The following is a 16,941-nucleotide window of genomic DNA, read 5'->3' on the forward strand; positions in this document are numbered from 1 at the left end:
GGGGAGGGTAATGAAAAGGAGGAGGCCACCAGCATAGCCCTGTTGCTGTTTATGAAGTAGCAACTTATTTGCTAATACAAGATTTTGAAGCCATGGGCCTCTGAATTCTCAACACACGAGTCTATTTAAACAGCCCCTAGAATTCTTTCCTGACCCCAAATTACTCCCAAGGATTAATTGTCCTAGTGGTTTCATGGCCACATTATTTCATATTCATTAGTGTTTTCATGAAAAATTATAACACTAATTAGAGCGGTTTCCAGTTAATTCCCTTGGTGATTCATTACTTTCTCCCTCTTGGTGTTCTATGTGTGGTCATCTTGGAGAAAGCATCCAAGGGGTAATTGCAGCTCTATTCCCTGAGCGATTGCCTAATGGCATTAGTTCTGATCCACAGGTGCGTCTCGGGTGGCTCTGTGGGGTCTGGTTACAGATGCACCCTGTCGCTGCCCTTTGGATACAGGGAGAGGGACGCCTGGCCTGCAACTGGCTTGCCGCGGAGACTGGTCCTCTGAAGAGAGTTCAGGGCAGCAGAGGGGAGGGAGCATTTTAAAGAGGAAGAAGTGGGGGCGGAGCTTCTTGGTGGCATCACTTTCACTTCTTCTGGAACCTGAGGTCAGGACAGGATAGGGTCAAGGGAAATCTGCCCTGAGAACTTGTACCTGGAAGAGAATACAGCAAGCAAATTCTCTTCAGCTTTGGCAAATGTGTGGCCAGGTGCTGCCCAGACTGTGGAAGCTTGGTTCTCTCCCAGAGCTCTCATGCCAGTTCTTTTCATTAAAAATTTATTTGCCCTCACACCCAAAAACCAGAAAATAACAAGTGTTGGATGTAGAGAAATTGGAAACCTCGTGCACTTTTGGTGACAATGTAAAATGGTGCAGCCTCTATGAGAAGAATATGGCAGCTCCTCAACGAAATAAAAAAAAAATTACCATATGATCCAGTAATACCACTACTGAGCATATATCCCCAATAGTTGAAAGCAGGGTCTCAAAGAGATATTTGTACACCCACGTCCATAGCAGTATTATTCTTAATAGTCAAAAGGTGGCAGCAACCCAAATGTCGATCGATAGATGAGTAAACAAAATGTGGTATATAAATAAAATGGGACATCATTCAGCCTTTAAGGAGGGGAATTCTGAGATGCTACAATATGGGTGAACCTTGAGGACATTATGCTAAGTGAAATAAGCCACACACACACACACAGACACACACACACAGACACACGCACACAGACACGCGCACACGCGCGCGCGCACACACGCACACACGGTGTGATTTTACTTATATGAGATAGAGTAGTCAAATTCATAAAAACAGAAAGTAGAATGGTGGTTTCCAGGTACTGGGGAGAGGGGGAGTGGAGAGTTGTTTAATGGATATGGAGTTACGTGTTTTACAAGAGGAAAAAGTTCTGGAGATTGGTTACATAACAATGTGAATATATTTGACACTACTGAACTGTACACTTAAAAATGGTTAAGATGGTAAATTTTGTTATGTGTATTTTACAATTTTTTTAAAAAGGTTATTTGTCATTAACATTGTAATGCTTGCTTAACTGGAAATATTGGAACGTAGAAAAAATATATCTTCAGTAAGGAAATAAAAGTTAAAGTTTTGCTCTTTCCACTTTTTTGAGTTATTCCTAGATACTTGTTTTATTGTGAATTTTTTTCTGTTGCATTTACTGATAGGTTATTTTTGGTGGATAGGAAAGCTATAGATTTTTTAAATGTATTATTGTAAAATAAAATATGCTGATGGGGAGTGCATTGCTTAATTAATTCTTGTAAACATAAATGCATTGCTTAATTAAGTCTAGTAAAACAAATTAAATATTGCCAGCACCCCAGAAGTCTTCCATATTCCCCCTCCTTATCAAAACCCCTCCCTCAACCAAAGAGGTAACCAATAACCTGCCTTTCATGATAATCACCTCTTGGCTTTGTTTCATAGTTGTTAACTCTCAAGTATATACTCCTAACCACTGGTTTCGTTTGGTCAGTTTTTTTAACTTCATATACTCACTCAGTATGTATTTCTTTGTGTCTGGCTTCTGATTTTCAACATTCTCATGTTGTTACATATTGTCACATGTTGTTGCCTGTAGTCGTTGTTCCTTCTTTTTCATAGCTGTACAGTATTTCATTAAATTAATGTGACACGGTTTACTGGTGCCCCTGTTGATGAACATGTGGGTTGTTTCCAGTTTTGTTACAAAGAAAGCTGCTCTGAACATTATTGAATGTATGTTCTAATGTACAGAAAGCATATATTTCTCTAGAGTTTTCTTCGTTTGGGTTCCCCCAGAAACAGACCCTGAAACAAAAATTCAAATAAACAAAACAGTTTATTTGAAAGGGGATCCCAGAAAGCACTGGGAGGGGGATGGAGAAATAAGACAGAGAAGGGAAGAAACCCAGTAGTTTTTGCTTCATCCAGCACATTTCCGTTGCGGGCAAACTGGAGCCTAATACTACCAAGTAAATCACTCTGCGTGTGTCCATAGAAAACATTCCAGAGTTCTTCCACTTGGAAGACAGGGGCATTGGAGTATTTATCTGGCAGCTGTCATCATTCACTGATGGGGGGAAGTTCCCGGGAGGGGGCACGAATTCCCCAGCCCTTCCGGGCAGCCCTGCACATGGACAGAGCAGGGTCTGGCAGCCAGAGAAGCCCTTAGGCAAAGCGATGAAGGTACTGGCAGCTGGAAGCTGGACTGGCATGCACTGCAGTGGTGAAGGTCAAGGGAGTGTGCCAGCACATGACAGCAATCTGCAACAAGGCATTCTATCCTAGCTATGACAGAATTTCTGGGTCATAGGGCGTGCATATATTCAACCATGTCAGATACTGCCAGTTTTCTAACCTGTTGTACCAATTTACACTCCCTCCAGCAGCCTAGAGGAGTTCTCATTTCTTGGCTGGCACTTGGTATTATTGAGACTCATACATTTACGCCATTTTGGTGGGTGTGTAATGTTGTTTTAAATTTGTAATTCCTGTATTACTAATCATTTTGAGCATCTTTTAATATAATTATTGGAAATTTGGATTTCATCTGTGAAGTGCCTGTTAAAGCCTGCCTGTTTTCATATTAAGATGTCTGGCTTTTTCTTACTGATGGCCAAGAGATTTTATTATTATTATTTTTTAATTGGGGAATTCGGGGATGGGAACAGACAAGTTGCTGTCCTTTTGTCCTTCTTCAGTCTAGTTGTGGAGGACGCTGCCTCACCAGCCCAAGTTGGCACCATCATTGCACTCTTCCCAGGTGAGGCAGATTAGTCGCCAGCTTCTGGATGGCCACTCACAGCAGCTGCTGGCCGCTCACACACGTAGCCCATGGCAACCCACTGCAGCGGGGTCTGCAGCCTATGCCATTGCCGGCAACTCAGGACAGCCCAGCTCCAGGTCGAGCTGTTGTTCAGCATCTTAGCTGCAGAGGGCAGTGTCACTGGCCCTCATATGTGGGATCCAAACCGGGGCCCTCTGGCGTCCCAAGCCAGCTCTTAACCACCGTGCCACTCAGCTGGCCCCCAAGAGATTTTATGTATTCTGGATTCGGCCCTTTGTCAATCATATGGTTTACAAATATCCATGGCTCTCCTTTTCCTCTCTTTTGTTTTTTCTTTAGTCTCTTATTCCTGTCTTTTGATATACTGAAGGCCTTAGTTTTAATGTGATCTAGAATATAAGTCTTTCTCCTGTGGGTTAGTACTTTTTCGGTCTTGTCTAAGAACTCTTTCTTGTGATTATGAAGATATTACCCTATGTGATTTTCTAAAAGCTTTATTTTGCCATTCACATTAAGGTTTGTGATCCATGCAGAACTTATTTTGTGGGTATGACATGAAGTTGGGGTCAAGAATTGAGCCCCACCCCAATGCCTATCCAGTTACCCCAGCTCCATTATTGGAAATAACACACTTTTCTCTGGGTCTGCAGTGCCAATCTTGTCACTAAATCAGGTGTCCACAAGTGTATAGATTTTGTTTGTGGGCTTTCTGTTCTGTTCTACTGGCTTAGTTGTATAATCTTATCCCAGTACTATACCGCTGTAGTCTTCTTTTTTTTTTTTTTGAAGATTTTTTTTTTAATTGGGGAATTCGGGGGATGGGAACGGTGCTGGGGAATTGGGGGAAGGGGAACAGACAAGTTGCTGTCGTTTTGTTCTTCAGTCTAGTTGTGGACGCTGTAGTCTTCTTAAAGGTCTTGACGGCTGGTAACCTCAAGTCCATCTTTTTCTTCTTCACCGAGACTAGCTTGACTAGTCTTTGATTTTTTTGCATTCTCATATAGATTTTAGAATCAGCTTGTCAAATCCCAAAAACTGAAAGGAAAGAAAGGAGAAAGGGAGGGAAGGAGAGAAATCTGCTGGGATTTTTATTAGAGATTCGATTGGATCTATAGATCAATATATGGAGGGAATTAAACTATAATATTGAGTCTTCCAATCCTTTGATTTAGGTATTCATTAATTTCTCTAACAAAGCTTACAGTTTTCTTTGTCAAAGTTTTGAATACCTATTGTTAGATTTATTTCTATGTACTTGATTTTTTGATCTGATTATAAATAGTATCTTTTTTATCTTGTTTGTTGTGTTCTATAGAAATGCAATTGATTTTTGTCTACTAATATTGAGTCTAGAAACCTTGCTGAATTCTTATTTTAATTCTAATAGTTTATCTGTGTATTATCTTAGATTTCTATGTATACAAAATCAATATTGATTTTTGTATGTTCTTCTTGTAACTGACCACCTTACTGAACTTTCTTATTAGTTCTAACAACTTGAGTATTGAGGCTCTTGGGTTTTCTAGGTAAAAAATCATATTAACATAATTATGAGGGTTGTGTCTGTTTGGTGAAGCAGCATAGGGTAGCTGTTAGGTACAAGGAGTCTGGAAACAGACTACCTGAGTTTGAATCCCAGATTCATTACTTATTATGTAACCTTAAGTAATTTTCTTAATCCTCTGTGACTCAGTATCATTAACTGTAAACCACTTCATAGGTTAATTGTAAAAAGTAAACCAGTTAATACACTTAAAACAGTGCCTATCAAATAATGAGCATTTGTTTTTTCTTATTTTATTGCACTGACTACTTTTCCAGCATAATATTGAATAATAGTGGTCCTGTCAAGCCTCACATGAAACTGAACACTTTGAAATATTTCCTTCTAGGTTTTTTTGGGGGGGATAAACATAGTTTTTTTTGGTTTTCATCTGACTAGACTTGTGAATCTGGAGTTAAACTCTGCAAGAGGGAGATACATTTCCAGAAGAATTTCTTTTTGTCAAACAATGTTGTTCACATAATTATGAAAAAACATGAATCATGGAGTTATTTGTGTTTAAACATCATTGAGATTCGGTTGCAGAAGGAGACACTGGCCCCTGTGCTTTTCTGTAGGCTCATTGGCTTAGCCTTTCCAAGGAGGCGCTGTTAGATGCAGTGACACTCCTGTGGCTGTCTGGCATGAGCTTAGCCACGTAGGGCTGTTAGCCAATCCTTTTTTCACACAATATCACATTCTTGAGCTTTTCGTTTTAATTGTATTGCAGGTAAGCTGGAGCATGTCTTCAGTTATTTTTCTTTTCATAAAGAGTATATAGATATACTTTTTGAATCATTATATAACTGAGAATGCCTTCCTACAGGAAAGACCATCTGAACTGCATACATTTTAGCATTACAACTGCAGTGTTAAGTTTTGCTCTTAATTTCTTCTAGTGTTATTTATTTCTCATTTTCCTTTCTCTTATCTTACTGTTTTTTTTGTTTTTTGTTTTGTTTTGTTTCATTTTGTTTTTTCTAATTACACACTATCACTTATAGAATTCTATTTTCTTCTTCGGGAGTTTTTTTTTTTTTGCTGTTGTTTTGTTTTACTTTTGACAAGCTGATTTAATCCAGGGTGGTACAGAGGGCACAACTACAACTCTTCATTTTCTGTTCCTGTTTCACAGAAGCCATCGCTTTTTGCATCATGTAGAGATACCAAATGATTCTCTAAAGTGTTCTTTAAGCTTCTGTAAGATGTTTTCAGATGACTTTCCTCTGGTTTCAGATGATGGTCTCTTGTTTTCCGTTGTTGTTCATCTGTTTTCTTTTGTCCTGTTTTTCCTTGTTGCAGACTGCTGTCATGTTTGACCCAGTTAAGCCTGATGTGGTCCACAGAAGGGTTGTGTTTTCTCACGACCTCCTTTCTGGATGGTAGTGCACCCATCCTCTCAGACCTGCACTAAATTGCCGATGGATACACCTAACCCAGCTCCTAACATCTCACCAGCTTTCTTGTAATTTGGCCCTGCTGGACCCACATGGACCCCTCTCCTGTGTCCACTCCCAGGTTGCTGACAAGCTGGTTAAACGGAGCGTGGGCATCGATTATCATTATACCGCACACCAAAACCTCCTCTTGTCCCTACGCTCACCCAGAACACTTGGGAAACTACATCTCCCAGGGTGTGACCTACCACTGCTGGTGTCCCTCCTCCACACACACCTCTCTGCCATTTTTTTTCCTCCCATTGTTTTCTGGGAGTTCTGGTAGGTGGAGAGGAGTGGACAGCACTCTGGCTGTTTCAAAAGGCATCACCTATCAAGTGATGGCTGCTTAATTTGAATTTCTGAACATCAGGTGTTACTTTTTCTCAATCCAGATGTTATTTTTCAATCCAGTTCTGTTGGCCTTGTGTTTAGGTGGAAATTCCTCAAAAGGGCAGCCATACAGGTTGACTATTTGGTGAGTTTTCAGTTTGGTGAGTTTTATCTTTTATTCTAGGTCTTTGAGATGATTTTGGTGGAAAATTAGGAGAGGCTGCACTAGGTTCTCTTCACCATTTGAAGCCAGATGTTTCGATCCAGAGTTAAATATTTGTTTTAGCAACTCACAGCTTCCTGGGTAGCTTGTAGGAATGCAGCTGTGTAACAGAACTAAAGATCTCTCTTTGCCACCCTTCTTCATCGGCAGAACAGATGACCAGGAGCTGTGATTTCCAAGGCTGAGAGCACCAAAAGATTTATGCTAATAGCTAAGCAGGAAATAAAAGCCCCACTGGATTAGAAGCGAGGGAATTTGGGTTCTCAGGGCTGTGTCACTGACTAGCTGTGGTCAGTGCTGAGCAGATTGTATCATCTCTCAGAACCTCAGATTCCTTATATCTAAAGTGAAGGATTGGACCAAATGATCCCTAAAGACCTGCCATTCTAGGACTCAGCTTGACCAGCTGGCCTGGAACACCTGCTGTTAGAAACCTGTTTCTCCTTTCCCCTTTTGCTCTTAGAGTTTCTGCTGAAAGGGAAGCAGAGGTAGAAGGCACATCTGCTGAAGGACAGAACCTGCGGGGGAGGGACAGCTGGAGGAGTGGTGGGCACCACGAGGTACAGAGGCCTGGCTTCCCTGGGGCCACCCTCTGCTTTTTCCAGTCCCTTCTCTGCAGAAGCAAGTTGGCAGACCTCCAAGGACGCCCTATATCCTAAGTCCCCTTCAGTGACTTTCTATTGAAGGTAAAAATAGGACAAATAAAACTTGTTTTCCTCAGAGAATGTCTTTTGAGGCACCACAACTAAGAATGGTGGCTGGGTGTCTTTCATTTGATATTAAATGGACATCGGGGAGCTGCTATAACACTTGTCATGACCAACCTGCTTATAACCCTGCCAGCACCCAAGGGAAGGCAGAGGTGTATCATTTATCATGCGTGTTTTCCAAAAGAGAGGAAGAGGGTACTGCACGGGCACCCAGATGGACAGAAATTTGCCCCGTGTCAGAAGTAAAGCCTACGGCATGGCTCAGGCATTTGAGTGGGTTGAGCGGGGGGTTATAAACCAAGCCGCCTGGGCTTGTGCATCTCTGCATCTTGATCATGACCCCCTTCCAGAGTCTCCAGAATGAAGGGTATCTGCGTGAGCGCTCGTGTACGTGGCCCTTTGCTCTCCTGTTCCTTCTACCTCCTCTCTCCTTTTCCTCTCTCCTTTTCCCCTCCTGCTCCCACATTCCCTACCCGGAATATTTGCTCTAATCAGCTGGGCAGCAGCTCTCTCTCTGGCACGTAGGTTGTTCAGCCTGAGTGCCTTCCACGTGGCTGTCCAGATAATTTGCCAATGGCTTAGTGGTTTGTCTCGCCAGGGCTTTGCCTGCACACACGGTTAGAAGGGAGGGAAAGGAGAAGCGAAACCCCAACAACCAAGAATGGCTCCAAGTCCATTTGCTCGGTGCATCTTCTCTGTCTCTGTTCTTGGCCTCCCAAATGGACATGGGTCTGGATGTCACTGGCTCCACTGCCTGAGTGGATTGGCATCTGTTCTGTGAGGAAAGCCAGCTCCCAACTTGGAGACAAAGCCATTAAGTTTCCTATCTGACTCAGCCATTTGGAGAAACGAGAGTGAAGTTAGAGTGTAGTTCTCAGGGGCCAAGTTCACGGTGCTGGCTCCGTGGTAGTCTGGACCAAGGTGGTCTTCTATAATAAGGTCAGGAATCACAGAGAAGCAGGGGAAACTGCAAAGTATCTAACAGAATGATTTACAGTTTTCAAATTTTAGAGAGCACAAGATAATCAAATAATGACCAGAAAAGATTCTGCCCCTTGCAGCCCCTCCCCCTTCATTAAGAATTCCACCTCCTAGGTGGGTGATCAGTGTCCCTGGCACCCGCTGGCCCTCAGTGGCCTATGGACCTGCTTAGAGCCTGAGCCCCAAGTCTGGTGTCAGTACCCTCCTCTCCATGCCCCCTGTTGCAGCAGCGTGCCAGCACCCACCCCTTTGCTAGCCTGAGAAGCCTGCAATGCTAAGATTTGTCAGCGTTGGTGGCTTCCTGAATATTAAATCTACACTATCAGAGTATGTAACTTCTATTCTTGCCTCCCTATTTGAATGCAAGGGATTCTGTTATTATTTTAAAAGTTCCTGAATATGCAAGTTTGTTCCAGAGGAAGGGCGCCCTCCTGGACACCATCACTCCTCCCATGGGCTTGCTATTCTGTCCGTACCAAGGGCCACCTCTTCAGAGCAGGGAAGTAAAGGGAATTTATTTCTCTTCTTACCTCGAAACCCCATAGGTTTCTTAGAACAAGGCTGGAAGTACGCATGTGAACTTACTTTTGTAATCGACTTTCCAACACAACTCCAGCCCCTGTGTGTGTGCCCTCCTGGCTGGAGAGGGCCACTCTCCCCCTTCACACAAGCCCTTGGAAGAGGGCAGCTTTAGGGTCTCTAGCTGAACCATGGAAATGGTTCTCCTAAGGTATAGTTTCCAAACCCATCTACTTGGAGGTCGAGTGTCTTGGCGCTGACAAATGCTCACCCCGATGACTTCCTTCCCCACCCCCACCCTGTGCCCTGGCAAGATCACATTGAACTATTCAGGGAAAGTATTTACTGAATGCAAGGAGAATAGAACACTTGTGCATTATTTATTAGGGGCTAACAATACCCATCATATATAGAGTGTATTTAGACATAAATTAGTGATGCTAGGAAACACCAGTGGTCCAAAGCCTATTAGGATCTCTGACATGTATGTAAAAACACATCACAACCTTACCTCTCTGTGAGGCAGGGAATCAGCTAAGACAGCTTCATAACGAACACAAAAATCTTTAACCTTTTATCTGCCGTTAGAGCTCTGGGGAATTCATCTACCGTTGAGTAAGTATTGGAAAATCATTTCAAATTATGAATTCTTGACCTTGTATTTTTTCTTCTTTTTCAATAAAGGAAGAAAAGATATTTGCATTTACTGAGCACCTACTATATACCAAGCGTTACAGCAAGCCTCTTGATGTCCAGAGTGGTGGACATTAGTATCCCCATTTTATAGAAGAGGAAACTGAGGCTCAAGGTCATACAGCTGATAAGTGGCCAACGTGGAATTTGAAACCAGGCCTCGATGTCAAGCTGAGGCTTCTTACCCTACGTTGACCCATCCCCTGAGCAGAAAGCAGAGGCTGGCTTCTATATCCATTATCTATCGCTGCAATAATGCCTCAGAACACAGAACCACAAAACCGGTGGCATAAAACCACAGACATTTATTTTTGCTCAGGAGTCTGTGGTTCAGCTAGGTGACTCTGCCAATCCAGGTCATGTTCAGGTGGCCGCAGCGGGGCTCCCTCCTGCACCTGCAGTGGTGGCCAGGCAGAGTCACAGAGTGTGAATAAAGCACAGGGCTTCCTGAGGCCTGGGCTTGGAACTGCCCCACTGTCCCTTTTGCCACATTGGGCTGGCCAAAGCGAATCACCAGGCCAGACCCAGATACACAGGAAAGGCGAACACACTCCACCTTGTGCTGGGCGGAGCTGCACAGTCACTTTGCAGCAGCGGGTACAAACATTGGGAGGGCAAGAACTGAGGCCAGTTTTGCAATTAGTCTGCCTCGGTTCCCTCTGTGGGGCTGCTTTTGCCCCCTTAGGGGCACCTGCTTCCCGAAAGCCTCAGTTAGTTCCCTTGGCTCCCTCTGCCTCCCTCCTCGAAAAGCCTCTGCTTATTCACCCTGAGGGGCAGAAATAAAGGAGCGCTAACCTGGTCTACACGGGAAATGGTGCGGGACCTGTGGGGGAGGGGCAGAGCGGGAAGGCTGGGGGCAGGGAAGGGAAGGGAGTGCCAGGCAGGGATGGAAAGGGCTGCTGGATTCCTGCAGGACTGGGATGGGCCAGAAAGCTCATGAGAAAGAGCAGGAGTTCAAAAATGATCCCTAAAAGATCAGAGATGAGAGAACAAGCCGAAGGATGACGTTCCCAGACCCTGGAGACCACCTCAGACCACACTCGGCGCTTGCCCTGCTGCTGACTGGCGCTGGACGCCTGCTCAGGCCGCCTCCCACCAGCGCGTCACCCACCAGCGCCCACTAGGACCCCTGCAAGGTGTGCCCTGAGGTTAAAGGCGCTGCTCCCCCGACCCGACCCGGAAGCTTGTCTTCAGGGAGGGACGAGAAGCTCCCGAGCCCATGCTCCACTACGCAGGTGGAAAAGGACCCCTGAACGTGGCAGCTGCCCACTACGGGGCTTCAGGGGCAGAACGGATTGTGTATAGTAACAGTTTGCAGGTAATTGCCTACGATTCCCATAATTCTTCTGACCACTGGAGGAGAGATGAGAGGAGATGTCACGGAGAAAAACAGTGTTTGCATTGGTTTGGGAAAATACGTAAAGTCGTACCAGGCAGAAGGAGAGAACCATGGAAGGCACATCTGTCACAAAGGTGGAGAGGACCTGGGAGATCATTTCCGGTTCAGTCACCACTGGGGAAAGGAAGGCCCAGCGATCGGACCCAGGTCACACAGCAAGTGGCTAACAGAGCTGGGCTTTGAACGGAGGTCGGGTGGGAACTGCCCTGCCCTCGACCCTTGTAGTCTTCTCTATTAGTTATCTCAAGAAAAAGAAAATGACAACGTCTTCTGCTTCAAGCCTTAGGATTGTAGTTCATTCCCATGAGACATTTTTCTTTTCTGACAATTGAGGCCGTCGCATGGGGGCCTGAAGGGCCCTTCCAGTACTAATAATTCTATAGCAAGTCATTGGGCTGAACTCCTCCAAAACAAATGAGAATGTTCCAGCCCAACCCTGACAAGGGTGCTCCACAGGGACCTGATTTCATGGGGCAAAATCCCAGTTCTGTGGGGAATTTCAGCCCCAGAGCAGGGAGGACCGAGGAGTCTGACCCAGTGTTGGGTCCCTCTTACCTCACGGGCTCCCCGGGACCGAGGAGGGCTGGGAAGGGATTTCCAGGCCTATGTCCCAGCTCCGACACTAGTCGTGTCACCCTAAACATGTCACTGAACTTTAACCAACTGTAAAGGGGGAATCCACACCTCTGCCCCACCTGCCCTTCAAAGATGTACTAGAAAGTTCTGATGGGGATCCAGACCTTGGCTTCAGCTCCCCCCGAGAAAACTGACAGCCCCGGATCAGCAATGAGGAGCAAGTTATGGGAGGTAAAAGATCTTGAAGAGCTGAAGCCACAGCACCTGTGGGACCCGGTGTCAAGGTGTGGTTCCAGCATGACCCCCAGCCTGTATCTGCCTCACAGACCATACTAGTTACTGTCCCCCTTACCCTCTCCTCCTTGCCCCCCCCCCACATACCCAGCACTGAGGTCGCTCCATCCGTGTCCAGGCACAGGCCCTCCCAGGGAAGACCAAAGGGGAAAACAAGGCAGGCAGCAGGCGGGTGGTGGCCCCAGGCCTGCCCCCCACTTTGCTTCTTCCCACCACTCTGCCCTCCTTCTCCTCCCCACCATCAGAGGCCCTGGCTTCCAACAACCCTTCTCATGCAAATACCAAAAGACCTTTGTCACCCGAAGGAAAATGAGTGGTTCCTGAAAACCAGCCTGTTGTCAGGGAGACTCTGTGGTCACTGAGGGCCTCTCCCCACACGTGGGTAAAAGGAAAGCAAAGGATGATGCATTGCTTTTTGCGGCTTCCTTAATAATTTTCTTTATTCCTGGAGCTGTCCTCCACCCTGTGTCACCTCCCTTTGAATCAACCCCTCCTGAGGTTGAGTCACCCTGGCTATATAACCTTGCCGCATGCCTGTTCACAGGCCCTCGTGCTGTCCGAATTTGGGCTACTGGACAGGGCTGTGGCCGGTCGCGCTGGGTGCCTGAGGATGCCCCGGAGCAGCCTGGCCGTGGAGGCAGCTGGGGTCAGAGGCAGGAAGAAAGAGTCAGCTGTGGGGAGAAGTTCTCACTTTTCAGGTTTGGACAGATCAGCTACAGGGAGTGGCACGTCCTTGGAGATGCACTTTCTTTGTCCTGTTTCTGACCCCCCCCCCCAGGGAGAAAAACATGGCGGCTGCCAGGGAAAAGGTGCGCTGGCATCTCAAGATCTCAGGGAGGGCTTGTGCCTTGACAGCTTCGCTCTAGGTATTTCACCCTGGTAACCCAGCGGTTTGAAAAATGTGTCTGCTTGCCAACGCAGTAACTGACTGAGCCCTTTGTTATTAATCACAGACGCCTCTATCTGTGTACGCCTGCCAGTCTCAGGCCCTGGCCCACAGCAGACAGCCAGCATCCCCAATCTGAGTTGATGTTGCTCCTGCCTAAAACAGGGGAAATGGCACTGTAGCCTGGGTAGGCGTAGCCTCATTGTGTTTCTCCCATCTTTAAAATAGAAATGAACTCTCAGCCGCCATGGCCCACACAGGGACCACTTGTCTGGGAGAGGGTGGGAGGTCGGGAGCGGCTGAGGGCTTTGCACATCTGCATCCTTACCTCACCATCGCACAATACGCACCTCAACCCGTGTAGCCTGCTCTCCTGCTTCTCACCTCCAAGAGGGAGGAGACAAAGCAGATCCAGGTGACCTCACACCGTCCAGTGGCGGGCTCGACCTTAAGTAGGTGGAACCCTCAGAGACTGATAAACGCCCGCCGCCTGTTGGTTTTCTAACACACACTCCTGCGTCGTAGGGAGCTACTTGGCATTTTCCCAACAATTTAGAAGTGAGTGTTTGACTGTAGAGTGTAATGGTTGAAAACCCAAACCATTTACACTCCGATTATGCATGTGGGGATAGCTGGCCTCACACCTTGGATCTGAGAAATTCTGAGGTTCACAACCTCATGTTAGGTTCCAGACATCATTCGATCAGTCTCAAACTTTCAAAGCAGGTGTTCCCTCTCTGGGTTTTAATGTCCTTCAACTCCTGACCAAGTGCTTTTGTAAGATTTGTGCGGTGAATACTGTTATTGTTTGTTATTTCTGTACCCGTCGGGGTGGAATACACACCTGACTCTTTGAAACATGTGAAGAAATAAGTGCCTTATAGCAGACAAAAAAAAAAAAGAGAGAGAGAGAGAGAGAGAGAGAGAAAGAGAAGAATCGTGGGGTGGCACTGCCAGCTGTAAGGACAGGGCAGGCTCCGGACCTCCTGCGTCATTGTTTGGGGCTCTTGGACTGGTACATTTGCAGACCACAGGCAACAGCTTGGTGTTTGCTGGTGTGGAATCTGGTGGCTTTGGGAAGCTGTTGGGAAGGTAGACACGGGATCTATTGATGTGTTCTTTCTTTGCAATTTGCTGAATGTTAAGCCTTTAACATTTTTCTCTTAAGTGTGTGTATTGTGTGTATGTGTATATGTGTGTGTACATACATATATAATCTCCATATGCTCCACATATCATCTCTAAATATAATCTGACAGGCCAATGTGGACATGCACCAGCACTGTCTAAACACCCTAGTAAAAGCATAAATGAAGCACTATCTGAAGAATAATCAATACTGGCATGCAAATTGAGGACTGTATGGTGAATCCAAAGGAGCACAAATTGACAGAGGACCTCAGCTAATGTTTCTAGAAGATATCTGCCCAGATTTTGTTATCAGGAGACTACTATATACCACTATTTATTCAGAATCCTCCAGCTGCAGGTGGATACCAGGCGTCCCACGAGGTTAGGGCAGGGAAAATAGTCTGGGGACCTGACGTGGCAGTGTCGTCAAGCATACTGGCTCCCATGTCTCAAAGGGCCAAGGAGCTTTGTAAAAGCACACACTCCAGAACCCTGTCCCACACGGTGAGAATCAGAATCATTGGTGCGGCGCCAGAGGCTGCCCGACACACAGGTCCCCTCCAACGTGCCCAGCACATGGGCGCCATTTCTGTAGAGAAAGATGGAGAGATGGAAGGACTGGATACGTGTCCCTGGGTCTGCAGCAAACTTGGAATGTGATCTCAGGTCAACCCCTTGCCCCTCTGAGTCTCCATTTATGTTGTTTTACAATGAAAATTCTGCCTGCGTATGTACCTCAGGATTACTGGGGTACCCCATGAGAGTGCGGGCAGGAAGGGAGCATTTACATAACATTACCTCATAGAGGCCTCTACAGAGGGGAGCATAATTATTTCCTTTATTCAGATGAGGAAGGCAGTCACTGAGAGGTGAAGCAGTTTGCTGAGGTCCCCAGTCTTGTTGGTGAAGGAGCTGGATTTGAATCCAGGCATGTCTGGGCCCCAGAGCTTTCCATCTGACGAAAATCGCAGCTCCCCTGAGACTTTAGAACTCACGTAGACGCTTAGTCGCCAAACTGAAGCATGTGGACCAGCAGCATCACCTGGGAGCGTGTTAGAAATGCAGATTCTCAGGCCCCTGCCCAGGCCCAGGCCGACTGCTTCAGAATCTTCATTTGAATCATCTCTCTAGGTGACCCCCGTGCACCTTAAAGATGTAGAAAACTTGAGATAGCATGAGAATGAATATGTCAGAGAATAAGGTTCTGGTAAACATACATCACCCAACAAAAATGTAAGGTCTTTGCATGGATGAACCAAGAAGAAACCTTTAGCAGGGAACGCCTGTGAGAGAAGGGTACCTGTCTGCTGTTTCAGCCCTTTCAGAGTTCCCACTGCAGGGGGAGCGTGTCTGATCTGAGAAGTCCACATCCCTCAGAAGACCGGTTTTAAGGCGGAAACTCTGTGTGTGTGTGTGTGTGTGTGTGTGTGTGTGTGTGTGTGTGTGTGTGTGTGTNTGTGTGTGTGTGTGTGTGTGTGTGTGTGTGTGTGTGTGTGTGTGTGTGTGTGTTTAAAATTCAAAGATAATAGGATTACTTTTATTGTTCAAAGTGAAAGAAGGAAAAGTCAGGAAGAGTTTAGCAAAGCAAAGTGTTGTCACTTTTCATTTATCTGAGGAGGGATTCCTTTATGGCAGACAGCACCCACCTGGACGACTGACCAATTGGGGGAAGGTGGTGTGTGTGTGTGTGTGTGTGTGTGTGTGTGTGTGTGTTGGGGGGAATTCAGCTTCCACAGTATCTTCTTTATTAGGGTTGGTCCCCAGGTTAAAATCCTAAGACCCCTCAGTATGAAGCCTGTTCCCCTGACCCCCAAACTTTCGCAGAGAGCGGCCTGCCACACAATTCTCCCTCAGAACCCAACAAGCAGGAAATGCCCTGACCCAGGGCTCGGAAGCAACACTTGCAAACCAGGGCTTTGAGAAGTGCAGGAAAGCATCCAGGCAGCACCCCAAACTGCTAGCCTTGGAGGAAACATCAGTCCAGTACAAAGACATCCTTAACCTGGGGCCAGGATGTCCAATAGGATCTGCTTTGGGGAAAGAGTACTCGGTGCTGGGCCTTGGCTCCCTGCCTTTCCCGGATTAGCGCTGCTGGGGCTGCGTGACACTCCGGAGTGAGCTGGGGTTTCTCCCCAGTAATTTTTAACACGTGTTTCTCATGTTGAAATGTGTGACTTGTATGCGCTGTGTTATTTAACCCTTACAAGTCACTCTGCTGAGGCCAAATCTGTCTGCCGAGTGTCCATCCCTGAAAGCGCCAAGACCCCACTTGTCATCAGCGTCTCAAGCATTCATTTATGTTCATGCCCCAGAAAGAGCTAGGTGGGAGTAGCACACAGACCTGATCCCCTGCCTTCTAGAACTTGTCCGGGAAGGCAGAGGCAGTGACACATAAATTAATGTCCTGGCTGCATATGCCATTCCAGATGTGGAGACACATCTGCTAACTCAGAGACTCCGCATATACTAATTGCCAGTTTCTAGGACCCTAAGGGCCTGTCGTCGTAAATTTGGGTTCGTCCACCACCCTCAGCCCTGGTCTTCTTGTTCTGGCTTCACTTCAGATTAGCCAAATTAGAATTGCCTAAACCAATATTTTCATCGTCTTTCCCTGGGTTTTTTTTGTTGTTGTTGTTGTTTTGCGCCTAATTTTCCAAGTCTGAAAGAAGGGGATTTGGGTCGGGAAGATACCATCATCCTGTCACTTCTAATTTCATTCTGTTAACAATTTTTGGAGTCACATGGGTAGAAGCTTTGATTTTGAAAAATTACACACTTTTAAGTTTGACTCCAGAAAGTAATTTCAGCTCAGCTGTAAACAATTCTAGAGGGTGACTATGAAAGAGGAACTGCCTAACTAGGCTTCCCCTGGGGACCTGGAGTCATCACTCCCTTCACAGCACCTGA

General features: G+C 46.1%; 1 protein-coding gene across 1 annotated transcript in view; it reads left to right on the forward strand.

Annotated features, from left to right (window-relative positions):
- Positions 1-16,941, forward strand: part of ONECUT2 (one cut homeobox 2) — a 51,232-nt gene that overhangs the window by 21,744 nt on the left and 12,547 nt on the right. The window lies entirely within an intron of this gene.

Source organism: Hipposideros armiger, unplaced genomic scaffold, assembly GCF_001890085.2.
Source record: "Hipposideros armiger isolate ML-2016 unplaced genomic scaffold, ASM189008v1 scaffold_52, whole genome shotgun sequence".
Classification (NCBI taxonomy): domain Eukaryota; kingdom Metazoa; phylum Chordata; class Mammalia; order Chiroptera; family Hipposideridae; genus Hipposideros; species Hipposideros armiger.